The following is a 26,860-nucleotide window of genomic DNA, read 5'->3' on the forward strand; positions in this document are numbered from 1 at the left end:
TAATCGAGACACCTTCAGTTACTAGTGGATTGCATGAAGGAACACACAGAACAGTTGCTAGTCAGTAAACGTAAGTTTCATTCATTGTGTTCGATCGGCACTCGCAGAACATTGCCACGCCGTGCTTTCTAGTAAAGTTTAGAGTACAGACAGCCGTCGAAGCTTTTATGGAAACGGGAAAAAAGGGTCCTTTGATGTTGTGAACAAGTTAGTTGTGTCTGTTCCTATGCAATCCATTTTCGGTTTATATAACTTATAGATCGTTGTGACAATATACTGCGTCAATTGAAGGTGTTGTAGGTAACGTGGCGACCCTATTGGCACAGATGTTTTGTATAACGCGCAGCGGCGTCAGTATCACTTCGGACTGGGAGCCCCATAGGTGACATGCGTGTATTCCTTTACACGCTCCTTAACACTTACCCTATCAGAGCTTTCCGCTCTCGACCTGTTAACACCGCACAGCGGTATTCTATAATGCAAAAGAATGAACATATTCATAAAACAGGAAAAATACGACTCGAGCATTTTTTGTTTTGTTTTTTTGTTAACAAAATCCCGTGTATAAAGCTTGGAAATGTTGAGAGAGCATGCGCGTTGAAGATTAAAAATGAAATCAACGTTACTTAACCTTTGTGGGAACGTATATGGGTTCGTGTAAATAACTTGAAAACGGTTTTTAAAAACTGTAAAGTTGCTGCAAACATAAATAATTCTTATTGGGCGGTTTGATAAGCAAGTGGCTTAAAGTGTCGCAACACATGAAATTTGAGCTAAGGAGAATGACACATTTTAAAGTTATAATTTCATGCGTTTCCCTTAAATGTGATAGATATTACAGCTGTGCCATCATCTGGACACAAACATCAAGGATACTGTATTGCTTGGATGTGCCAACCCTTCCCATATAGGCCAGCAGCCCTGAAGGGCCAAATCACGCATGCCTTTCTTAAATGCCAATAGTAAATGTTGAAATGTAATTTAGTAAAGTGCCTTTGATCAGTAGCATCGTGCTAATGTCTCAACACGTATTTGAACAATAGGGGTGGCAGGTGAGGAGTGGGGGTGCAATTTTGGCGATTGTGTTGGTTTGTGGGTTCTCCAGCTAAGCATTTTGAGACAATTACTGATTAATGGGGCCATCTAAAGCACATTGGAGCATTAAGAATTTTTGGATTGAAAGGCCACGTAGAGAAGGTGCTTTATAATTGCTGTGTGTTCAGAAAAAAATACCACCGAAGACTACCTCAATACCCTGCTGTTCAGTTGTACAAATATATTGTTATCACAAACTATTCTCATACAATGTGGCATACCAGATTATGTAATTAATGATGCCAGAGTCGGTCTGCTCTTCAGGGCAGGTAAATAAATAGTCTAGTTTTTACTTTATTTAATATAATGTATTATTAGTTCCAGGAACTATTCCATATCATTAAATCATCATTAAAACAGTTAGTAAATCACAATTTACACAAAACATGCATATTATATGGGAAATTGTGATTGAAATTTGAGTTGACAAATGAAAGAATCATGAGGCTAAAACACAAAATCCATGCAGATTACATTATTAATGAATAAGCATTGGAAAATATTAAGCAGTGGGGAAAGTGCAATAAGCCCCGTGTTGTTTGCTTTTAAATGGAGCACATCCATTTGTGATAAGGCTGTGACGAGTGAGATGAGGAGCACTTCACATGTTAGAACCTTGAAGCATCCCATTACCTCCATGTCCCTCTTCCTCGTCTCGGTACTTCCTTATGAGGCACCATCTTCCATGACAAGAACCCTTTCTCTATTTCTTCTACTCCTCCTTCCAATGCCCCTCCCCAATACCTGAGAGTACCAGACACCCTGCACCCCAACATGCACCAGTTTTTTGTTTACATTCCTGCCGAATGGCAGAGATCCTAGTAGGTAGCGGGGCTGCTTTCCATAGTAATACACTCTTTCCTTGGTTTTGAGAGGCAACTTTCCAGCCTCCCCTTGGGAGGACAGCAGCTGGGTTGACAGGCACTAAGTGGGAAGACCTCCTCATCGTTTTTTTCTCATTTCGCTGCTGCATCAATGTCTACCTCATGGGCACAGTCCTGGTTCAAGGCCCTCTGGCCAACCTCCTTCTCTTTGATTGGTTCCTGCCATCTCTCATCAACTTCCTTTTCCCCTGCCTCTTCCCCTTCTATGCTCTCTGCTCCACCACTTCTGATGGATGCCCCTCGCCCGACACTCCGCCTCAAAAAACCTTCAAAAGCAGCGATTGTCTCTACCTGCCGACCCTCATCTCATGCTCAGCCATCAAACACTCTGCTGACATCGGCCTTCTTCTTGAAGACACTGACCTGGACATACTTGCACTCACTGAAATTTGGTTCAATGCCAGCTCAGTTACTTCATTTGACTCACTCCTACCTGATTGCTTTAAGATCACCTCAAAGCCTCGAACCCACCGTGATGACACTCGGGTTGCCTTAATCTTCCCAGATAGGTTTCCTTCTTCCATCCTACCTACTCAGCCCTATTTATCCTTTGAGAGCCTAGTATGAAAATTGGTCATCTCTCTTTCCACCACCTTGACCATTGCTGCCATCTACCAGCCCTCAGGCACTTCTTCTCTGTTCCTCTCTCAGTGGGCAGACTTCTGTCCTCCCTACTCTCTACCACCTCCAACTTGCTACTACTAGGTGACTTCAACTTCCACCTAGACTCCCCTTTCTCAGCAACCACCCTCTTCACTGACCTCTGCTCCTCCCTATCCCTTCTCATCCTTCCCTCTAGCCATACCCATTCTGCTGGGAACACACTAGATGCCATCATCCACTCCAACTTCACTGTCTCTACTCCCCTGGTGACCCCTCTCTCCTGGTCTGACCTTTCTCTCCTCACCTCTCATCTGGGTCCCTATGGCACTGTGACAACTCTTCATAAAGCTCTGCCAATCTTGTTCACGAACATCCGTCCGATGAAACGAGTGTCAGCTGTTGCCTTCTCTTCCACCTTCATTAGCTCTTGCCCACCCAACACAGACTCTACCACTGATTCTGCGCCAGTAACCTCTATCTGTCCATTACCAATACCCTTGACATTCTTGCCACAGTCGTGAGGATCCGCCTGAAACCTGCCTCCAAGCATAACACCTAGTACGACTCAGAACTTGCAAACCAAAAACATAAGTGCAGGGCAGCTGAACGGAAGTGGCACTCCCCAGGCTCACCCTCTGACAAACTGGCCTGCCGCCCGATCCAGAGACACTACAGACTCTCCATCTGTGCCAGAAAAAGAGCCCACATTCAGGCATGAGTTTCCAGTGTTTCCTTCAAAATCTGCAGGGATCTTGACAACCCGTTTGCAGTGTCTTCTGTACCCACTCAGTGTGTTCAAAGTGTTTGTAAAAAAGTAGTGAAACTATGTTCCCTGCTGACCTGCCCCCACTCTCCACACACCCCATCACTGCGCCCCCTCCCACACACAATCCAAACCCCCAAACAAACACACCTGATATTTAAGGGAAATGTTCAGTGCAGTGCACTGAAGTGCAAGCTTCAACTTCTTCCTACACTTTTATTTTAAAACAAAACCATTCCAGAAGAGTTTCTTTTTAAAATAAAAGTATAGGAACAGAGAAACTTTAAAATAAAAAGCATAGGTGCACCGCTCCCGACTGCTCCCACCGACTTCGACCTCTGCACCTACTCCTTCTCAGGCCCTTTGCAATGCACGTGCCTCACACTTCATTTCCAAAACCCAGGACATACTGAACAGCCTTGTCACGCACTCTTCCAACCCAACCCTCCCCACCTTTTCCCCCTACCACTCACCCTCCTCCTTCCTCCTTCTCCTCCTTCACTCCTGTTTCCCCTGAAGAAGTCACCATAGTTGTCAACTCCATGAAGGTCTCCTCCAAATAGGATGCCCCATGTTGTCCTTGAGGATGTCCTCAAGGACAACATCTCTCTCGCCCCTGCTCTTGGTGAACTCTGCAACCATTCCTTTGCCACTGATTCTTTTGCATCCTCCCTCAACCACTCCCTTTTGTGCCCCCTCCTCAAAAAACCTCTGCAGATCCTTGCTGCACAGCCAAGTACTGCCCCACGTACATCACCCCCTTCCTGGGGAAACTGCTTAAGAAGTTGTCCCTCCCCCAACTCAACTCTCCTACCGAACCTGTTGGCAGGCTACGCAACCACCAGCCTGGATTCCGAGCATCCAGAGGCACAGAAACTTCTCTTCTGAACATCCATGAAGAACTGCTTGAATTGAAGTTTGCCCATTGCTGCCACTGACCTTCCCATTGCAGAGCAGTAGTCCCTAGACGTCCTCCCTCTTGTCCCCACGACTGAGGCTCAGGGACAGGAGCTGCAGAGGCACAGGAACAGAAGCCACCTGGAACCATTTCTTCTAAACAGAAGTACTGTAAAGTCTAAGAGAATTTACCTCTTGTTGTGTAGCTTTAGTTGCTCTCAGTTGAGACCCATCTTGGTTACCTGGCAGAGTTGCTATAGCTTTGGTCCACGCATGCCTCCCAGCTTTTGGGCCCTCAAGTGTACTATTTTCTACAAACATTTCTAAAAACACTGTGCAAGACTTTTTACCTACCTGTAAATAAGATCTTCAGCTCCCCTAGACATTGTGCAACCATTCAATTCTCATAAAAAGGCTCCAAGATACTCTTGGTATCTCAGAGCGGGCACTGGACTGGCTTACCTCCTTCCAAACCGACTGTTCCTCCCAAATCAGTCTGGGCCCTATTTCCTCCCCTACTTCCTTCACCACCTGTGGCATCCCCCAGGGCTCCATTCTTTCACCTTGGCTCTTTAACATATACCTTTCTCTGCTGGCTACCTTCTCCCCCTAATTCCAGTGCTACACTGATGACACACACCTCTTCTTTAAACTTCCTACTGATGTCCTTGCACCTTCCTTCATGCCTGACTGCCTTTCTGCCATCAGGCCTGGTGCACTGCTAATTACCTCTGCTTCAATGCCAACAAAATAGAGATTCTCCCTATAGGGTGCCCTGCACCCTACTTCTTCCCGTCACTCTGGACTTCCTCCATGGGCTCCCCCACATCCCCTTCCTCTGAAGCCAGCAATCTCATCTTTGACTCCTCCCTTTCCTTCATCCCTCATATTTAGATAATTGTCAAGAAATCCCACTTTCAGCTCTTGCTTCTCAAAGGAACTTCACCCTTCCTCACCTTCCCCCAGAGACTCAATGTTACCCACACCCTGGGTCTTTCCAGGTTAGACTGTTGCAATAGCCTCCTCCTTAATCTTCCTTCGTCCACCCTACAACCCTTCCAACTAGCCCAGAATAGGGCAGCAAGCTTTATCTTTGGCCTCAAGCCCAGGGACCACATCTTTCCTGCCCTACAAAGCCTTCTCTGGCTCCCGGTCTCAGCACAGATTAAATTAAAATCCCTCTGTATCATCCACAAGGCTATCTGGGGCCAGGGACCATGGGCGTAATTTTAGGGGGGGGGGCAGTGGTGTTTATCCCCCCAACTTTCATGGCACACCATTTTGTCCCCATTCATTTGGCTGGAGCACCTTTTCTTCAGATATCATGTTCCCCCCCAACATTTTCAGCAAAGTTACTCCACTGCTGGGGACCACTCTATCTTCAATGCCTCCTGACCAACTACTTCCCTTGTAGACTCCTGCGTTCCTCTGGCAGCAAATCCCTGGGTGTAACACAGTTTGCTTAACAGAGAGCTGGTTGTCGATCACTTTCCTCTGTGGGTTCCATCCTGTGGAATAGCCTTCCTCTCCCACTGCATCTTGAGCAGGAACTTCTTAAGTTCCAAAAAAGCCTCAAGACCTTTCTCTTTACCTCTTCATTCTCCTCCTCTCTTCTCTGCTAATCATACAGTAGCATGATCACTGTGCAGGACCCTTATGCATCCTCAGGGCCCTGATCCCCCACATCGCTCACCCCAGCACTGTCTATTTACTGCATGTACTTAGGCTCACCCTCCCCACAGGAGGTTGCACTTACATTCTTCTGTCCTTAGCACTTCATCCCAAGCACTTCTCCATGAGCACCTCAATGCCTATCCATTCCCCCTCCCCTCTGCACTTGCACATTCTGAGCACTCACAAGGCATAGTAGGTTCATCTCCCTGTTATTCTCCAATTAATTTATTTATTTCTCTTTGTTGTAATTCATTGTCTACCTTCTATTGTGCCCTCCCTTTTGCCCTGTGGGCACTTTGAAACAGTTTTGCTAATTGTATAAGCACCTAACAAATGACTAGTAAATAAATAAGTAAATACATACATATATAAATCCTGTCATTCCCAACCTGGCAAACAAGTCGTCCAACTCTCTGGAAGAGGTTGTGCAGGATAGTGTGGATCAAAGGTGGATTCCAGTTTGAAGAATGTCTATTCTGGCTCCTACCTGGCCTTGCGGGCAGCAATTTATGCTTACTAGACTGCAGAAACAGCCTAGAGGTCTGTGAGGTCTTTGGAATGCAGGGCGGTACTGATTATGCTCCTGTGCTGTAAGACTTAAAGGGGAAGATCCATTTTCTGTCCTACCTGCTTATGACAGAGTAAAGGCACCTGCCTTCTCAATGGGTACAGCAATTGCTAGTCGGTGGCAGGTGCATGTTCGTGACTGGCATTTGGAATCACATCAAAAGTCGATGGCAACAATGATGTCTTTCAAGGGGAAAATGTTGTTCGGGGATGAGTTGGAGGACAAGGTTCACAAGGTCTTTAAGGAAGGAAGTCAGATGCCAAATCGAGGCCTTCCGGGGAGATGAAGTGGTGTGGCAGGAGCTAGCAGCACAGCTAGCATTTTAAGAGGAGCTGGGGTAGAGGGAAGCAGCAGGACCGTAGGAAACCAGGAAAGGCCCCTTCACCAGTGCATCCACAGAAGTCCTGATGTCAAGTCGGTGTGGGCCACTCTCTGGTTTTTCTCAGTGGCTTTGGTAGGTGGCTCTGTCTTCAGACGCTTGGGTCAACCGGGTGGTGCGGGCAGGGTACCAGATGGACTTTTTAGATCCACCTCCAAGGACTGGAGAGGTCTTCATGCCTCTGCCCCGGAGCAGAGTCAAGCATCTGGCCATGCACAGCAACATCCAGGAATTGCTGGCCAAGGACATGATTTGGAAGGTTCCTGCAGATCTAGCGGGTTTGGTTTTTATTCAATCATTTACTTGGTGCTGATGGTCTCAGGGAGGTACTGGCTCATCCTGGTTCTAAAGAGGTTGAACCTGTTTGTTGCCAATCAGAAGTTCAAGATGGATAGTCACCAAAAGATAATTCTGCTGATAAGGGACAGGGACTTCCTTGCATTCTTGGATCTGCAGGACACATATTATCATGTCCCCATTTTGGGGAGGGGAGGCATCTGAAATTCCTTGGGTTTGCAGTGGGCAGGCATCACTATCAGTTCCGGGCTCTTACTTTCAGTCTGAAGATTTCCCCTGGGCCTTCACAAAGGTCGTTGGGCCAGTGGTGGTGGCTGTTCATGGTCAGGGGATACAGACCTTCCCCTATCTGGACGGTTGGCTTGTCAGGTCTTCCTCCATGGAGAATCTGTTGCATCAGGTGGACATTGTTTGCAAGGTTTTGGAGTCAGTGGGGAGAATGATTATATGGGTGAATTCACACTTTCATCATTCTGAGGATTCCAGTTTATTGGGGTTTGGTTCTGGACTGCCAGGGGCTGGGTGTTCTTGCTGAAGGAATGGGCATCAAGATGCAGAGCCTGGTTCAGGTCTTAGTGGATCAGCAGCAGGCCTCAAATGCATTCTCTTTTGTGAATCCAGGGGCATGTTGCTTCTTGTGCGTTCTTGGTGCCCTGGGCCAGGATATACATGAGGCCTGTACTGTCTCACATTTGAGAGATACTGGATTGTGGACTCACAGGAGTTCAAGAACCTCATCCTGGTCCGGCTCCAGTGGTAGTTGCAGCCACAGAATCTCCTGAAGGGTTTCCACTGCATCAGCGTTGTCAGATCACAGTTACTACTGATGACAGGAATCTGGAGTGTGGTGCCACAGTGTTAAACATTACACATCGAGAGAAGCAGGGGTCATAGGAAGCATCCCACTACAACCATTGGAGTGAACTGGCAGCTGTGGCCAGGGCTTTGCAGGTGTTTAGTTCTCCGGGGGAGAGTTGTAGTTCTCAGAACAGACTGCCTGCTGAGGTTAGGTGTGACTGCTTCATTGGCACAAGGGTGAAGTGTGCTTGGAAACTGGTCATGTTGAAGGCGTATGATATGCACTGGGGGAATTTTTGAAAGCGGTGCTACTGTTTGGGGTTGTCTGCCCTGAAGTGCCCTATTCAGCCATCTTGAAATTTTTCACTGAGCAATTTGATTTGGGCCTTGGCGTCTCTACCATGAGGTACCAATGGCTGTAATCAAGGCTGTGTAGGAATTTTAGGATGGGGGAGATCGAACATGAGAGGCTGGTGAAAAGATTGGTGAAGGGGTTCTCGAATTCCAGGCTGTGTTTGGTGTCTGGTTTGCCCAAGTGGGACTTGCCGTTGGTTTTGAAGGCATCTCAGGACACTCCCTTTGAACCATTGTGGGAAGTTCACCTGAAGTTTGTTACGCTTAAGGCTGTGTTCCTGGTGGTGATCACGTCGGCTACGAGATTGGGGGAGATCGGGGCACTTTTGTGTAGGGAGACCTATTTGGAGGTTTGGTGTGATGCCTTGTATTTGCATTGTGATCTGGCTTTTCGACCTAAGGTGGTCTCCAAATTTCATTTGGCAAAGGGAAATTGTCCTGCCTTCAATTTCCACGATGCAGGTTCTCCTGAGGAGGCTCAGTGGCATGCTCTGGATGTGTGTAGAGCTGTTCTGGTGATTTTGGACAGGACTGCCTCCATGAGTAGGTCGGACAGCCTGTTTGTTACGTTTGGAGGGCCGCAACCTGGGGGAAGGCATGGTTCCTATGATGAGTCGATAGATCTGGGATGTGGTTAAGCTGTCATACGAGGGGTCCAGTCAGCCCCTTCCCATGGTGGTTCGGGCTGTTCAATTAATGAAATGTCAGCATGCTGGGCAGAGACTTGAGGGGCTGACCTTTTAGGACATTTGTCGAGGGTATACATGGGCTGCTCCCAACACGTTCACAAGGCACTACGACCTGAGCTTGCACACACAGGGGGCTTCCTCATTTGGCAGGAGTGTCCTGAGTTTTGGCACTTGCTGATCATGGAGTTTCTGGTTAATAAAGTGGTGGTGGGTGTGCGCTCATCATTCCTTCTGGTGGGTGTCTGATTTCTCATCCCATTCCTTTTGGGGCTTTGGTATGCCTCAAAAGTAAGTACTGGAAGAGAAAGAGGGACATGGAGGTAATGTTTTGATTAGTTAACAGTAATATTCATTACTCCTAGCCCTGCCCTTCCTCTTCTCAGTACATACAACCCGCCTTTCCCTTCCTTCTTGGGACTGGAATGGGTCTCGCCATCCTGGTGGTGCGTTGGAAGAAACTGGGGCATGCCAGAGTGTGGGGTTTCTTGTACTCCCAGGTATAGGGGAGTGGCATGGGAAGGAGGAGTAAAAGAAATAGAAAAAGGGTTACTGTCACGGAGGCTGCGGCCTCATAAGAAAGTACTGAGATGAGGAAGAGCAGGGCCAAGAGTAATGAAGATTAACAGTAAGTAATCAGGACATCACACATGGATGGGGCTTGAAACTCATCAAGGGACATTTTCAATGTGGGAATTGCTCAGTCTGCAAGTTTACCAACACATCTAGAGAAATAGATAAAGGCGTTAGATATCCAAGCTCCCAGAATCAGTTTTACCATTGCTATACTGTGATGGTTACATATGCTCTCTGGTGTCCATGTAAATTATTATACATTGGAAAAGGGAAGAGAAAAGTAAAAATGTGTTGATGTTAACATCTGAACTGTGTGCAGAATGGAATAATTACAGCTCTCTGGGTACAGTATGTCATTGCCACCAACCACAGGGAGGGTGACTTAAGATGTACAACATTAAACATAATTATAGTCGTAGAAAAGATTATGTCAATGACTGAACAGCACATGATATTCTTGACAATTTTTTGATAGCGGTCTCAGTGAGGCAATTGAATGGAAAACTGTGTGAACATCTCCATTGCAGTCGGTTTTGATGATTTAATTATGAAATTCCTGTAACAGCATATTTAGAGACTACTCTTAACATGAAGAATTCACCCCTAATTAAAAGCTTCACCCAATATATAATTTGTCTGATTCAATCTAGCCCTGTCTATGACTCATACAGAGCTACGTAGATCTCTCCCCCTGTGCCACAGATGAGCCAAGAACCAGGCTGGCGTACAGAAAGAATATATATTTATTAAATAATATGTCCAATGAAGATTTGCACAAAATGATTACACACCACCTTCTCTGTGGCACAAAACAAAGCTTCAATATGAAAATTCACTTTTGGGGACTTCACTTTTGGGTCTCATGTACATGGAACACAGGCCAAATAAACAGTTCAACCCTGCTGTCCCACAAAAACCACTGAATACCAAAATTAAACAATACCACAGACCATTACAAAATAATGAACTTCTTAATCCTTTTCTAAATTTGGATTTAAATTGCAGTGAAATTGTTAATTTATGTAAAACAATGTCTCCCATGCAGTGCACTTGACATAATCTCCTGCGTGCATTTCAAAACTAGCAATATGAAACCACATCAAACATTGAAAAATGGCACATTCCTCACACATGGAAAATGTTCCTCCTTCACCCTGAAGCAATACAAATTCTCTTCTATCAGGGTCACTTTCTCACTCTCAGGAGAGAGTGTGCATTTTTTGAATTAGGAACTATACTTTGTTTCATTTAGCAAAGCACTTCTCTACCTCAGCAAAGCCCAGACAGTCAGTGTACATTTAACACCCCTGCTTGAAGGCCAGGTGCGAGGAATTTTAATCTTTAGGTAAGGACACCCCTTCCCTTTTGGGAATTTTGGTGTTAGCCCTAGAAAATAGGTGTACCCGATTACATTAACAGACTATACTTTTTATTTACAGTGGGAGTGAGTTTGTTAATTGTGAATATAAACTATATCACCCATTTACTTTGGCTATAGGGGAGTTACTTGAATTATTATTAATCAAAATAAATATATTAAGGGTCTACTTCCATACCCCCACCCACTAATTAAGGGGAAGGTTTTAACTCAAACAGATCAGCCACACAATTAGTTCTGTTGGACAAGCTACTTACATTGAAAATCTCTGTTTATGGTGCTCAGGAAAGGCATCAAGACTGCATAACACATGGGGATGGAACACATGGAACACAGAGGCCTGGTCAAACAGCCTCTTCAGGTTCAGTCATAAACCTCCAGCATTTACCACTCTCTTGGGCTCTTCTTGGTCATAGGGCCCAGTCAACTTTTAGTCTTTCCCAATTGGCCTCCCCCAGGCAATGTTAATCCTGCAGCAATTCTTCAGTCATATTTCCCTTAGATGATTTTCAGCAGTTGTCCCCATCTCTATTGTGCCTTCACTTTTTAACCTCAAAACCACACCTACTAAATATTATAATCAGGAGGTGCTGGCTAATTAGTCCTGAATTTTGATTGGACCTTTATGCTACCTTCACACCCAAGGCCCAGCCTCTCTCTCTGGATAGGTTCTTGGAGTTATGAAACTTGAATCGTGGGAGGGATGAATCCATCCACTGGGTTTTACATTTGACACATGTCAGTTTTGCACTCAAGAAATCCTACTTGAGAAAACCTTTTTATTTTACGAATAAGCGCTAAATGGTATATATATTTAGATTCAACTAATCATGGCTAACTTATTAGAATGACTCCCATTTCAGCACAAGATTGCATGTGCGAACAGGGTTTTTTTGCACTCTACTCATGAATTATAACAGTTTTCAACCCAAACTCTTCTATTCAGATATCTAATCTAAAAAGCTATCACTTCGCCAAATTTCGGGAAAGCATGAAACACACGTTAGGTTGTAGCTTGAATTCCCAAGGTTTAATTTGTATAAGTGTTAAACAAGCACATGTGCCTTGTCGCAAGATTTACATTGATAATTGAAGGGTTCCTGTGTGACTGATAGTTCCTGAGAAAATGAAGCAAGTGGGATTCTATAGGTAACCCTATGTCACATATAATATACATATTTGAAATTCACTTTTCCCTTAAGTTTAATTTCTCTTGAAACACATGCTCCAGGCCTCTGCTGCTCCATTGTTGAATTTTGCCTGGTGTAAATTCATCAGCCATTCATATCCCAGGGCTATCTGTTGCTTATCTTAGACAGCAGCCTCTCATAAATTCCTTCTTGGTCACTGCTTGATTGTTCTGACTGATTTGGTTTGGGTTTCACCCAGGGCAGTTCAATCAGAGATGTAGTCTGGGTGGTGGGAGCCAGTGGGGTTTCTGTGTAATACCTAAAATACTGCCATTTAACATCTTTACCTGATGTCTTAGATGCATCCTGTGAGTATGCAATTTAATAAAGAAACTTAAGAACTTACCAAGTTGACTCCAGTAACTTACTTTGTATCACCCCTCATATATTCCTTCTTAGCCACTGCTTGAGTATCCTGAATAGATACAGAGCCCTTCTCAGGAAATAGAAATGTAACATTTCCCGGGCATATGAGCCCTCTGTTTATTTTTGATATATTTGCATCTTACCACCAATGGTCTTTTTCCATCATGATGTATTCACATTATTTTGGCAAAGTATATTATGTGTTCATTTCAAGCTGGAAATGCACCCACTCCCATAATCACAGTTTCTGTGTCTGCACATGGCATGCTTTGCATGTAAAGTAAGCCTTTTTCTTTGCTTTGTCAATCACATGTAAGGCCCAATCAGTAAGGGAATTTGTCTTTACTTGAAACAGCATTCTGATATCCGGCAGTTGCAAATGAAGTTTGGCAGTCATCTGTGTTTGTGTTCAAAGCTCTGCATTTATTTTAGGCCCAATGTGGCTAAATGCAATCTCCTTTTTCTGCCCCAAATATATCCCACAGTCCCCTGCTCTTTTCTGTTGATTCCTCATCTGGGAAAGAGCAAGGAAGAGTGGGATTTTTTTTCCTTCACAGTTGCATTATCAATGTTTCTCCATCCCTTTGGCCAAGGACAGCCCATCATGGGTGGTCTTACTTTCCTTCTTCAAGGATCCTGGGGTTTTGAAAGGGCTTCATTTCCCCCTTTCACTCTTTTTGCCCCTTCCTGTGCCCCATGCTGTAATGGAAGGATATTAATGATTTTAAAGAAAGGAGTAAAAAGAATTGTTAAGTAATTTTTGTCTACATCTTCATTCCCTGAATATATTTCAAACAAGACATTCAATTTTCATATTTTCCATTTTTTATCAGATTACTTTACATAATATTCATATTTAAATTAATTACTAACCTGTTCTTTATATTTAAATTTCCATCTGGGGTTCTGATCTTATCTTCACTCCTCAAATGGTTCCTTGGCTCAAACTTCAGTGGGCTCCTGAATCACTTGAAAAGTTTGTCTAGGGTGACTGCTTTTTGACTGATTGATGTGGAACCATTTCTCTTCCATCTGTTCTTATTTTGGGATGCAGATCGTATAGGCAACAGGTGATATATTATCCACAAAGTCAAAGCTACCATGCCAAGACGGAAGACATTTCCGTTCCTTGGTCAGAATTTCTCTGAAAATTGTACAGGTAAACCTTGTCACCCACCTCGTATTCCATATCTGTTGTTTTTAATTCAGAATGTGATTTCATTCCCTCAGCTGATTTCTCTAAATTGCAGTGGGCATGAGCGAAGGGATGCTGTAGGTGCTTTCTTACATTTTCAAAGCACTCATGAGTGGTGGACGCATTTATCAGTGTATGCTCCTGAGTTCATAAACTCAAATGGAGACATCTTGGTTGCAGAAGATGGTGTAGACCTAATAGCCATTAGGACAAGCAGTAATCAAATGTCCCAACTGGGTCCAGAGTCAGCCCCAAACCTCTTCAGGATGCTCACAATTGTCTTGTTGTATCTCTCAACCCCTCCACTTGATGCCACGTGGAAGGTAATGTGGAGATTTCTTTTTACCCCTACAATCTCCCACATCTTAGTCATCACCTCATTCGTAAAATGACTTCCTTGATCTGACTCAGTCCTTTGCGGGAGGCCGAAACAAGAGAAGATGTAGTTGACCATTAGGGGGCAGCTGTCTCTGCCTTACAATTCAAGACATTCTACCCACTTGGCAAATAAGCATGTTACTGTCAACTTGCAGATCTGACCAAGCCAGTGCCATTCCTCTTTTCTGTTAGGGAGATCTGTGTATGAGGCATATGGGTTGGAATAGAGCACACAAGAGACATCCCTTTAAATAATGGTTGAGGTCCTGGCCCATGTGTGGCCAGTATGCAACCTCACGCAAGATTTCCAATGTGAAACTAAACCCCCTATGTCCAGCAGTGGCCGCATCATGGGCATGATTCAACATCAGGCTGTAGAATGAGGTAGGTACCACCCACTGTTCAAATCCAGGTATGGATCTCTATACCAACAAACCATCTTGGATTCAGAACATTTTGGAAAACGTCATTGTCAGCTGGTGATCCTCTTTACTGGTATAATCTGATTCTTTTAGAGGGAAACTCACTGGGTCTTCAATGTGTTGATAGAATTTTCCAATAATCATGTCCTCTTTTTGTGCAGTGATCCATTTTGCATCCATGGCATCTTTATTCCACTGAACAGTTGTTTGGAATTTACCCAGCAGGGATTCTGTGTCAATGAAATCCCCCTGCGGAGCTCCAGTCTTAGCCAGGTGGTCAGCCAGGTTGTTCCCAGTCTTATCCAGACCCTCGATATTGGAATGACCTCTAATTTCCTTCCAATAGATGGTCATCTCATTAGAGGTCACCAGATCATCAATGGACTGGAATTGTTGCTGATGCATTAAGCAAAAAAGTTCTTAGCAAAAATTATGCCTCGATTCTTCCAGTTAATCAGGTGTTCCACAAACCCACTCCTGACATAATCAGAGTCAGTGATTATGACCAGTTCGCTCGATTACGGCCATCAACTCTGCCAACGGAGTACTAGGGGTTCAATTTTGTAACCAGAAGAGGGCTCCAGGGTATCATTAACCGAAGCATTCCCAATGCCAGCCACTAGCTCTTTTTCCCTATTCTTGCACACATGGTAGGGGCACCCATCCACATAAACTGTGGGTATACCCTGACACATGTCTTCTTCATAGACCTTGTGCAGGATGCTAAGTACGCCTCCATATTGTTTTTAGTGATTCAACTTTCGTCCTCGAGACAGCTTTCTTGAGCACAGTAATTTCTCGACAAAGTGAGATTTTCTTTGACCTCTTCTACTTACCCTTTGCTCTTTGGGTTCCTGGGGTAGAAGAGTCACTATCAGGCTGAGTGGTGTCTAGGGGTTCTGTTATGGTAAGAATGGAGCTTGTTCAAGGGCTTGGCATCTCACTTCCACCAGAGCCCCATCCTCAGGAACCTCTTGACTGTTGTGACTTTACTTCAGTCATTTCCCAACCGGGGCATCAGACACGGGTGTTGAGGGATTCTGGAAAACAGGGTTAGGTTGAGGGTTGGATTCAGCATGCGCCCGGGCCATTGGTCTGTCCCTTCTCACGGAGTAGCTTGGGTATTGGATGTTTCCCCAATAGTTTTCAGTCCTGATTCTCCCATCTCCTGGGTTCAGGGATCTAGTGACCTGGAACAGTGGAGAAGGACGAGTGTTGTGGTCCGATTTTGAGGGTACCTGTTAAACAAATTCAAGTTTGAAGGTGGTGTGGTACATCTCTCCTGCAAGAAGTATGGAGGGAAGTTTCCCGGGGAAGTACTTTCCTGGTTTGATCTCACCCTTGTGCCTGGGGAGTGTACACATACTGCAGGATTGGTTTTGTGCCCTTACACGCAGGGCATACATAGGTAGCAGAGCCGCAGGGGCCATTTCTCTGGTACCCTGCCTAGCTACCATTCGATTGGGCCTGAGCAGATGTTCTCCATTATCTCTCATTCTGCTTATCAGTTGTAGTAGTATTTTTAGGTCCCCCCTACTTCCAGGATCAAAGGAGGGGTATTTTGCACCAACTTTGCAGCGGCAGGTCTGGTAAATGCGTTTGTGATTTTGTAGTTATTTCTAGTGTCAGCGGGTTTCTGGACCTCATATGTCCTAGTGACTTGCTCTATTACCCAATTCAGTGTCTCACACTCATGGCAAGCACACACTAATTGGGTAATTATATATTTGGGAAATGAATGGAAGTAACTCATTCCCTACTATTTCTATTTAACCGACTGGTCATCTCTGCAAATGCACATTTTAATTCTTTTAAAAACTCTCTCAGTGCCTGATCTTCCCCACATTGCATGTTAATGTGGATTCCTGAGTGGAGAAGTGTTTCAAAAGGGTGCTTATAGGTGGACCATTTATAATGATCCTGGACCTCCAGTCTTGTAAATAAACTGGAGCACTCGCAGGTGAAAACGTCAATTTTTCAAATTTATTTTGAATGATGACATTTGCTCATAAAGTTCTAAGTGCTCCCATCCTCAATACTTAGCATTCTTATGGTATGCTGTCAGGAAGCTCTTTGTGGCTCTGATTTGTCTGATGGGATCTTTAACCACTCACCTTCTGAATCACAACTGCTATTTTGCTTGTTTTTATTACTTATATTGCGCACCAGACCCAGGGGTAACCGGGCACATTTTATAAGACAACTTAAAGCTTAGTTACAAGAGCACATGGCAAATAGAGAAACAAGAAACAAGAAATATACAACAATATACAACAGAAATATACAAAAATATACAACAGGCGAAAGAGGATGCACATATTTACAGTCCTTCCTAATCAGAAACTACTAGGGATTAAGTAGGTCCAGGGGATTAAGCTCCATTCCCTGTCTCAAAAGTGCTTCCTAGCTCTATGAGATTGGAATACCTTGCAGAATTATAGTATCTGGACTCCTCTAGCCTGTGCTGCTGTGAACTCTCAGGGTCACTTTACCTGTCATCAACCTTTGACACAGTATAGCATGCAGTCTCTTCTCCAGACTGTTGCCAATGGGTACCATCCCTTCCTTCAGGTAGTCTGGGAAATCCACCCATTCACCTGAATATGTGAAGGCTTTTAAAATGCCCTTTTTAGGCTGAAGCATGGGCTTTTCTTTTTCAGCAAAGCGGTCCAGAGGTTCCCTTTGCAAATCATTTTCTGCAAGTCTAACTCTCTGATTTTCCATATAAGTTTACATGGTCAGTACTCACAGGACTGGGTTTTCAAATATGACACTATGCTTGGCTGGCTTCTATCACACTGCTTTGAGACTCTTGTGTCATGCGTCCCTGTTCACAGCGTTTTCATTTTAAACTGACAATTTCTCTTTCTTGAGCATCTCTAGTATGTGCTCCCTGTGATAGGCAAGCCTCTGCTTGTCTCAAATGCTCCTTGAGATCTATATTATCTTCCCTAATTCTGGTCAGATCCTGAAACCTGGGTTGACCATTTTTTCCATCCAGATCAGGAGCATTTTCTGTTGTTTCAGAATATTTAAATCCTGATGCATCTGATCAAAGACACTTTGGGAGTCAATCCCGGCCATCATTAACTGACTATTTTCTTGTTTAAGCTCCTTTATGAATTGTTTAGAAGCCACTGTTTCATTCAACAATGCATTATTATGACCCATCTGGACATTCAATTTGTGATGCGATTTGCTCATGGTTTCTATACACTCTGTATGTATCTTCTAGCGCAGCAAACTCCACTTCTCACTCTGCACTCGCTAGTAGGTAGGTTTTTCAAGTTACACAATGATGTTTACTTGTTTTAATTTAAAGATTTGGCTCTGTTGTAATTTATCTTCTAGCTGTTTGAGTGCTTTCTGAGCCTGTTTCAGAGTGTCAGTCTGACTCAAAATACTGGCCTTTTTATTTTGCAATTGCTATTCAACTAATTGCAAAAAAAAATATAAATGAGCCGTGAGGTGGGTCTTTTGGGTTTGTTTCTCATGAATAGTTTGGGTCATGTAACCTCCCACCATCAAGCCAAACATCAGTGTTTACTGATGTAATCTACTGTACCATTCTGGTCTGCCAGCCCCCAGCGTAAACTGGCCATTCACTTCAAATGAACAACTTGGCTAGGTAATGTTCTCTTGCCTCATCCATTTCAAGGACACTCATTTTAGTGTTTTTTTGTGCAACTTTGTAAACTCTCTCCACAGTAATGAAAACCTTACCCTTGTTTGCTAGATTTCCACAATCAATGTCAAATCACATATGATTACTTTAGCATTCCTCTGCACAGTTGTATTCCACTGTACACCTCCCTGATTATCAGGGGTCAAGCCAAAGTGGTGATTTAACAAGGCATCACCAATCACTCATGCCCCTTACTGACATTGCACGATAATGACTGGCCTGCTAACAAAGCACTTGTCAAAAATCAAAAACAGAATGCTAGTTCCCAGATGAACCCACACTTGTAGCGGTATATTTAGAGACTACCGAAACATGGGTAGGTACCCCCCCAATAAAAAGCACCACACAATACATAATTTGGCTGATTCGGTCCAGGCCTGTCTATGACTGAGCTAAAGCCACGTATAACCCACTCCCTGTGCCACAGATAAGCCAAGAACCAGGCTGGGGTACAAAAAGAATATATATTTGTTAAATATTATGTCCAATGAAGAAGTCCCCTAAACCTAGATAAGCGGCACATGAGCACTACCTAGGGAGATACACAAACAGGAGGGACAAGATGGAATTGTTGTAGGGCAAGTTATTGGGTTGCACAAAGGGCAACTTTAAAATACTTGACTGAATGCAACCACAGACCTGTTTGTTAATTGTGTGAAAAATGTTAGGGCATACTGCCAGGTCCTTTACCCACTAGTAGACCCCAAGTGTGTTCAATGAAGATGTGCACCAACTGATTACATGCCAGGGCGGAAGCCTGATTGCCTAAGACCCAGAAGGTTGTTGGATTCAAGATAATCTTGGATCTGCAGGTATGCCGCTCGATCGAGAATTTTTAAAAGAAATGGCACCGTGGTGATAGGTCTGTAGTTGGTAGGAGTGTTAGCGTCCTCTGTGACAGAAAACAAAGCTTAAATGAAAAAACTCACTTTTAGGGAGTTCACTTTTGGGTCTCATTTGTATTTTTTTTATTTGTATTGCGCACAAGGCCTGAGGGCAACCGGGCGCATTATTTATTACAGTCAGCTTACATAGAAGTATTTACATTTAGAATATAAAAAATATACATGTGACATAATCAAAGGTATACAATTTACAATATACAAGTGACATAATCGAAGGTATACAATTTACAGGATAGGGCAGAATGCAATGGCAGAGACATAAAAAAGCCTGTGGTGTCATAGAATATTGTTACAGTCAAAAGTCATCCTTAGTGGAGGGTGGATAGCCAAGCTTTGGCATTACGCTTGAAGGCAGTGAAGGAAGGTTCAGCTCTGAGTGGGTTGGGTAGTGTGTTCCACAGCTTGGCTGCTAGGACAGGGAAACTGCGCCCTCCAGATTTGTGGAGGTTGAACCGTGGGATGACAAGGCAATTAGTGTGTGCGCTTCTGAGAGGTCTCGCAGCTGAGTGCGAGGTGAACCTGTTGGAAAGGTAGCTTGGGGCTAGGTTAGCGATACTTTTATGTGCGAGTGCCAAGGCTTTAAGAGAGACTCTTTGGGTAACTGAGAGCCAACGAAGGCTCTGTCTGTATTCGGAGATATGTGCAGTTCTGGGAATGTTCAGGGCCGCTCTTATAGCGTTGTTTTGGATGATTTGAAGTTTTCTGATATTGCATTGGTTAGTGCCCAGATAGAGGGCATTGCAGTAATCGATTTTGGAGAGGACAGGAGTCCTGGCTAGAATTGTGCAATTGGCCGGAGACAGAAAAGGGCGGCAAGCTGTGATAAGCTTGCATGTGGAAGATGCGGCTGAAGAGACTGCATTAGTTTGTCTGGATAGGGAGAGGGTGGAATCAAGATAAATACCTAATGTCTTGGTGTCCTTGGCCACTTTGTTGGAGTTACCATTGATGCTGAAGGACTTGAATGAGGAGTCAAGTTTACTGAGTTTTTGGGGTGAACCTAAGATGAGGAGCTCAGTCTTCTCGTCATTTAAACACAGTTCATGCTGCGCCATCCAGGCCTGGATGACTTGATAAATGGCATTGATAGCTAGGGAGTCAATTTTGTGGTTACCCGTGATGGGAATAAGTATTTGGGTATCGTCAGCGTAGTTGGTGTACGTGACGCCAATACAGTCCAGTATGTCAAATAGAGGTTTTGTGAAAACATTGTAGAGTGTCGGGGACACACATGACCCTTGGGGACATCACATGTGACAGGGGAAGGTTCAGCAGTGGCAGAGGGTGAGAAGACCTTCATAGATCTATTGTCCAGGAATGATGTAATCCAAGCTGTGGTTTTCTCCGAGAAGTTAGCCGGTGGTTTAAGGTGGTGGCAGAGGATTTGATGATTGACTAAATCGAATGCTGCGGAGAGGTCTAGAAGGAGTAAGAGAGCCAGTTTTCCCTTATCTTTTAAGTCTTCTATTTGTGTTTTAAAATCTAGCGCAGTTTCTGTGCCATGGCGAGGGCGGAAGCCTGATTGCCTAAAACCCAGAAGGTTGTTGGATTCAAGATAATCTTGGATCTGCAGGTATGCCGCTCGATCGAGAATTTTTAAAAGAAATGGCACCGTGGTGATAGGTCTGTAGTTTGTAGGAGTGTTAGCGTCCAAGGTAGGTGTCAGTAAGGGAATAACCTAGGCGTCCTTGAGGTTGTCAGGGACGATCCCTGACTTGAAGGAGGAGTTTATGAGTGTAGTGATGAAAGGCACCAGGTGCTGTGAGGCCTCCTTGATAATAGTGGCAGGGCAGGAGTCACCCTGACAGTAAGAGGGCTTAAGACTGTTAATGATGTGTTCAACTTCAGAAATAGGGAGAGGTGAGAAGCAGAAGGGTTGCTGAGGTGCAGTATTCTGTTTGTAGTTAGCCTGTGGGGCAAGCTGGGCTATAAAGGAGTGTAGACTGTTTTTTTTCTCATTGATTTTGGTTTGGAGCATAGTAGTTTTTCCCAAGAGATCCTCTTGGATGTTTGTGCACCAAGCACTGTCTTTGGAGCAGGTGTCTGGAGAAGTAGCAGGGGATTCCAGTTCCTTTAAAATTTTGAATATCTCCTTGGTGTTGGATTGGGCCTTTTCAATACGTATATTGTATGTTTCTTTTTTAGCAGCCAGTATGGCTTCTTTGTAATTTAAAGTGGCTAGAGCCATGCTTGCTTTATTGGATTCCGTGGGGTGGCTTCTCCAAAAGTTTCAAGGGTCCTTTTTTCCTTATGTAGGGTTCTCAGCTGAGGCGTGAACCAGGTGTTAATTGAGCCCGGGGTTTAGGTTTCCATAGTTTTGAGGGAGCGATAAGATCAAGTGCCTTTAGCATAGTCTGGTTGTAAGTGTCGACCAGGACAGTAGGGTCCGAATATGCAGAGGCAAGATCATTGAGGGTGGGGAGGATGAGTGGGATAAGTTTAACACACGTTATGTTGTATGCTTTTTCATAGTGGACGTGGCAGGTGCTACGTTAGGGATGCGGTGAGTGATTTTAGTGGGGATGCTAAATGTGATAAGGTGATGGTCCGTCCAGGCACATGGTAAGTTGGAGTTGACTTTAGAATCACAGTTAAGGTCAGCTATCCAATCTAGGATTCCGCCCTTAGAGTGAGTAGGTGCGGTGACACTTTGTGTGACGCCTAGATTGAGTAGTAAGCTGTTGACATCATGGGCCGATGCATCGGTAGGGTCAGAGAGGCCTAAATTGAAATCACCTAGTACAATGATTTGTGAGGTAGTCTTGGTGTTTTCAGACAGGGTGTGGGCGAGATCCTCAGTAAAGGTAGATATGGGGTCAGGGGGCCTGTATATGATGTGGATGGTGATGGTCTGGTTAGGAGAGATGGCGAGCTTCGCTGTGAGGGATTCTGTTGATTTGAATTGGCAAGGAGTGGAGAGCTGGAGATTTAGCGCGGTTTCACCGCACACCCACTCCCTCCTTCCTTGCAGCTCTCTGGCCGGCCTCCCTTGGCCCCCTTCCTGCTCCTACCTGCAAGGCAAAAAACCTTGGGGTCATCTTCGACTCCACACTCTCCTTCTCTCCTCATATATCAGACGTCTCTAATAAATCACACTACCAGCTGCACCTCCTCAGAGGTATTCTTCCCTTCCTCTCCTTCCCCCAGAAGCTCACGGTCTCCCGAGCCCTGGTTCTCTCAAAGCTGGATTACTGTAACAGCCTCTATCTTAATCTGCCTGCCTCCACTCTCTGCCCTCTGCAACTCATCCAGAACAGAACTGCGAGACTTGGCCTTGGCCTCAAGCCCAGGGACCGTATCTCTCCAGGACTGAAATCTCTACACTGGCTCCCAGTGGCTGCGAGGATTAAGTTCAAAACCCTCTGCATTGTCCACAAGGCCTTCTGGGGCCTGGGGCCCAATTACCTTCAACTCTCTCTTCCTAAATATCTTCCTTCCCGAGCCCTTTGCTCATCCGTCTCCAATTCCCTCAGGGTCAGCCGCTTCTCGAAGCAACAAGCTGGGGGTTAATCTCTCTCTGCAGCAGGGGCCTCCCTCTGGAACAGCCTTCCTGCCTCCCTGAAACTTGAGGAGAACCACCTCCGGTTCCGGAAGCACCTCAAAACCTTCCTCTTTGCTTCTGCTTTCTCTCTCCCTCTCCCCTGCTGAACAGCTTTAATTCTTCACTGAATCTGCTCTGAATCTGCAACTGGGCCACTCTCAGTGACCTCGGTCCAGGACCCAGCCACTCTCCACTTGCACTGCCTCCCTGGCACCCCCCTGCACTGCGGGACTGTCACTGTATCCTTACAGCCCCCCTTCCCACTTGTTCTGCATCTACCTTGCACTTGCCACCAGCTGGCCTTATTTATTTATTTTTTTTTATGTATTTTTTTTAAAAAAAATTTTTTTTTACGATACTTACCTTGTACTGCACTTCCCCCCCTCCCCTTCCCCTTGCACTTTTCCCTTCCCCCCACCCCTGCACTTGCGCGATCTGAATGACACCTGGCCTAGTAGGATCGTTGTCTGTCTTCCCCTTGTCCCCCCCCTGCCTCGTCGCACCTTGAAACACTTGTGTATAGGCGCGTTACAAATGCCATATCATATCATATCATATCATATCATATCATGTACATAGAACACAGGCCAAATAAACAGTTCAACCCTCCTGTCCCACAAAAAACACTGAATGTCAAAATTAAGCAATACCAAGGACCATTATACAATCATGAACTTTGTAATCTTTTTCTAAAGTTGAATTTAAATCACAGTGACATTGTTCATTTGTATAGGACAATTCCTCCCATGCAGTGCGCTTGATTTATAATCTCCCTGCACACATGTAACTAGCAATGAAAAAGCACATCAAACATTGAAGAACAGCATATTTATCCCTCATGGAACCTTTTCCTCCTTCACCCTGAAGAAATACTAAATCTATCTTCTATCAGGGTCACTTTCTCGCTCTCAGGAGAGAGAGTGTGCATTTTTCAATTGGAAACTACACTTAGTTCCATTTAGCAAATCACTTCTCTACCCAGGCACAAAAACCTAGACATTCAGTGTACATTTAACACCCCTGCTTGTGGGCCAGGTCTGAGGAATTCCAATTTTTAGACAAGGACACCCCTTCCTGAATTTTGGGGTTTGGACTAGAAAATAGGTGTACCCGATTATATTAACAGACTGTAGTTTTTATGCACAATGGGAGTGAGTTTGTTAATTTTGAATGTTAACAAATTCACCCTTTGTCATTTGGCTGTAGAGAAGTTAATTGAATTATTATTTATCAAAAATATACTACGGGTCTATTTGTTACCTTCCACCCACTAAGGGAAAGGTATTAACTCAAACAGATCCCCCACACACTTGGCTTGGTTGGACAATCTACTTACATTGAACATTTCTGTTTTTTGGCACTCAGGAAAGGCATCAAGACTGCATGCTCAGGGGAATACATGGGTCTGACCAAACAGCCTCACCAGGTTCAGTCCTCAACCTCCAGCATTCAACCCTCTCTTGGGCTCTCCTTGGTCATAGGGCCCAGTCAGCTTTTAGTGTTTCTCAATTTCTGTCTGCCAGGCAAGGTTAATCCAGCAGCAAATCTTCCGTCATTCCACCCAGATGGTTTCAGACAACTTCCCTCAGATGACTTTCAGCAGCTTTCCCCATGGCTATTGTTAATCCGATTTTTATCCTCAAAACCACACCTATGAAATATTAAAATTAGAATGAGCTAGCTTATTAGCCTTAAATTTCGATTGGACCTTTACGGTCCCTCCACCCGCAAGGCCTAGCCTCTCTTTGTTAGTGAGCTTTTGGAGTTATGAAACTTAAATCATGGGAGGGATGAATCCACCCAGCAGGGTTTTCATTTTGCACATGCCACTTTTGCACTCAAAAAATCCTACATGAGAAAACATTTTATTTTACAAATAAGTGCTAAATGGTATGTATATATTTAGATTAATCTAATCATGGCAGACTCATCAAAATGACTCCTGTTTTTTTGCATCTTTCTCATAAATTATAACAGTTATCATCCCAAGCTTTTCTATACAGATATCTAATTTAATAAGCTATCACCGCTCTGGATTTCAGCATCAGGACATTTTCGGGGAAGCTGAAAAAAACATTTTAGGTTGTAGCTTGAATTACCAAGGTCATATTTAAACCAGCACATGAGCCTTGTACCACGCGTTAAATTGATAATTGAATGGTTCCTGTGCAACTGATCGTTCCTGAGAAAATGAAGAAATTGTGATTCTGTATGTAAACCTATGGTACATATAATATACATATTTTAAGTTCACTTGTCCCTTAAGTTTAATTTCTCTTGAAACACGTGCTGCAGGCCTCTGCAACTCCGTTGCTGACTTTTGTCAGTTGTAAAGGCCCCAGCCTTTCTTCTTGCAGGGCTATCTGTTGCTTATCTTAGAGAGCAGCCATGTTTTATATCTTGTCCCACCCCCCAGCCCCCTTGGTTGGTTTGTGTATCTGAAGCTGTGATGTCATGGAATGTATTTCATGTGCATATGCATGTCACGCTCACCTGATTCCCACGGAGGCGCAGGTCTGGCTTCGAGTGCTGATGCTTCTTCAATGGTGAAGCGCAGGACTCTGAAGATGGACAGGAAGGGGCCCCTCTACTCTGGCTTCTCTGGCTCGCAGGAATATTCCCCTTAGGGTCAGGAAGGATGAGTTCTCCATCCTGCTTCTGATGCAGGGGCGCGTTGAAACCCAGTTACTTCACTTGATTGAGGTTTGATGGGAGTTCAAAATAAGCTTGACTATTCAGGTAAGGTGCCGTAAGAGTTCTGATGCAAGTTCAAAAGTTCAAGCTTAATAATAATGTTCATTGTCTTTTGCAGCAAGCGCTAATGCTTATGTCTTTTTCCCCATAGGGGCCGGGGTCCGGAATGCGGGAGATATGGCGCCGACCCGAAGTGAAACGTGCAGTTCCAGTAAGTGACAGGTAAGTTCTGGATGAGCGTTCAGGTAATGTCTTTGCATTCGCTCATTCAATGTCTTTGTCTTTTTTCCCCATAGGGGCCGGGGTCCGGAATGCCCGGAAGCGGCAGGACCCGAAATGAAATGGGAATGACCCAACAGGTAAGTTTTAGAAGGAAACTGAGCTTTTCCTATTCCCTTCCTTCTCTCACCTTGTTTTCTTGTCTTTTTCTCTCTAGGCTCTGGGAAGGGGGTGCGGACCCGGATGATCGCTGCTGAAGATGGAGGCGCCCAGGAAAGGTGAGTGAAATGCAGCGCTGCAGCGATCGAAGCGAAATGCTTTTAAAATGATGTCTTCCCTTTCAGGATCGCCGGTGTGATGTCTTCGTGATGCAGCTTTAGCAGGTAAGGTATTCTTTCTCTCCAATTCTCTCTTATCTCCCTTTGCAGGTGACCCAGGATGCTGACAGGCGTGGCTGAAGTCCAGATGCAGGGGCTGACACGGTGAGCGTCCAGCTGCGAGGAGCAGAACAACGCGAAGCGTGAGTTGCTGATCGGGCGTGGTTTAAATAGCTTCGGAAGAAGTTCCAGGTATGTATCCTTCCACCGATCAGGTATGTATCCTTACCCGACCACACCCAGGCGGTAAGTAGTCCCACAGGTAAAGTAGTTCCATTCAGGCCTCAATAGGGCCTGGATGTAGCAGCATGCTCTGCCTCAGGTAAGTGCACATTAAAACACTTGAACACATGTCTTGCTTTATAGGCCTGGCGCCTAAGGCCCAGGACAGGGGTCTAACATGAGCCTGGCGCTAAGGCACCAGGACTGTGTCCAAAGGGCCCCAGCTTGGGCCCGCTGGCACTTCCCTGTGGGGAATGATGCCTGCCTCTGGGGTTGCTGGGTCGGACCTGGCTCCTTGGAGGTAGGCATCATGACAATGCAGAAGCCCAGAATGTTGTAATTTGGTTTGGGTTCTGACCAGTGCAGTTCAATCAGAGATGTAACCTGTGTGATGGGAGCCAGTGGGCTCCCTCTGTAATACCTAAGATCCTGCCATCTAATTTCTGTACCCAATGTCCTGAATGTATCCTGTGAGCGTGAAATCTAATAAAGAAACTTAAAGGATAGTTCCGGGACTTTTTTTTTATTGTCCCTACGGTTCGGCCATGTGTTTTTAAGCATAACTCGGTAGATCGTAGAAAACTTTCCTATGGACCTTACCCGACTTTTCGTCCATTAACGCACTCGAAATCAGCCGCCATTTTCTGATAATCCTATCATTTCCCCCCATCGCCCTGGCTCACCTGCTTTTGCGGCACTAAATCAAATCCCCCG

At 44.8% G+C, this 26,860-nt stretch overlaps 1 protein-coding gene across 1 annotated transcript in view; it reads left to right on the forward strand.

The window, feature by feature from the left end:
- The window catches only part of LOC138559368 (putative ferric-chelate reductase 1), a 482,214-nt gene that overhangs the window by 6,962 nt on the left and 448,392 nt on the right, over nt 1–26,860 (forward strand). The window lies entirely within an intron of this gene.

Source organism: Ambystoma mexicanum, chromosome 1q (assembly GCF_040938575.1).
Source record: "Ambystoma mexicanum isolate Mex_15411 chromosome 1q, UKY_AmexF1_1, whole genome shotgun sequence".
In the NCBI taxonomy this organism is placed as follows: domain Eukaryota; kingdom Metazoa; phylum Chordata; class Amphibia; order Caudata; family Ambystomatidae; genus Ambystoma; species Ambystoma mexicanum.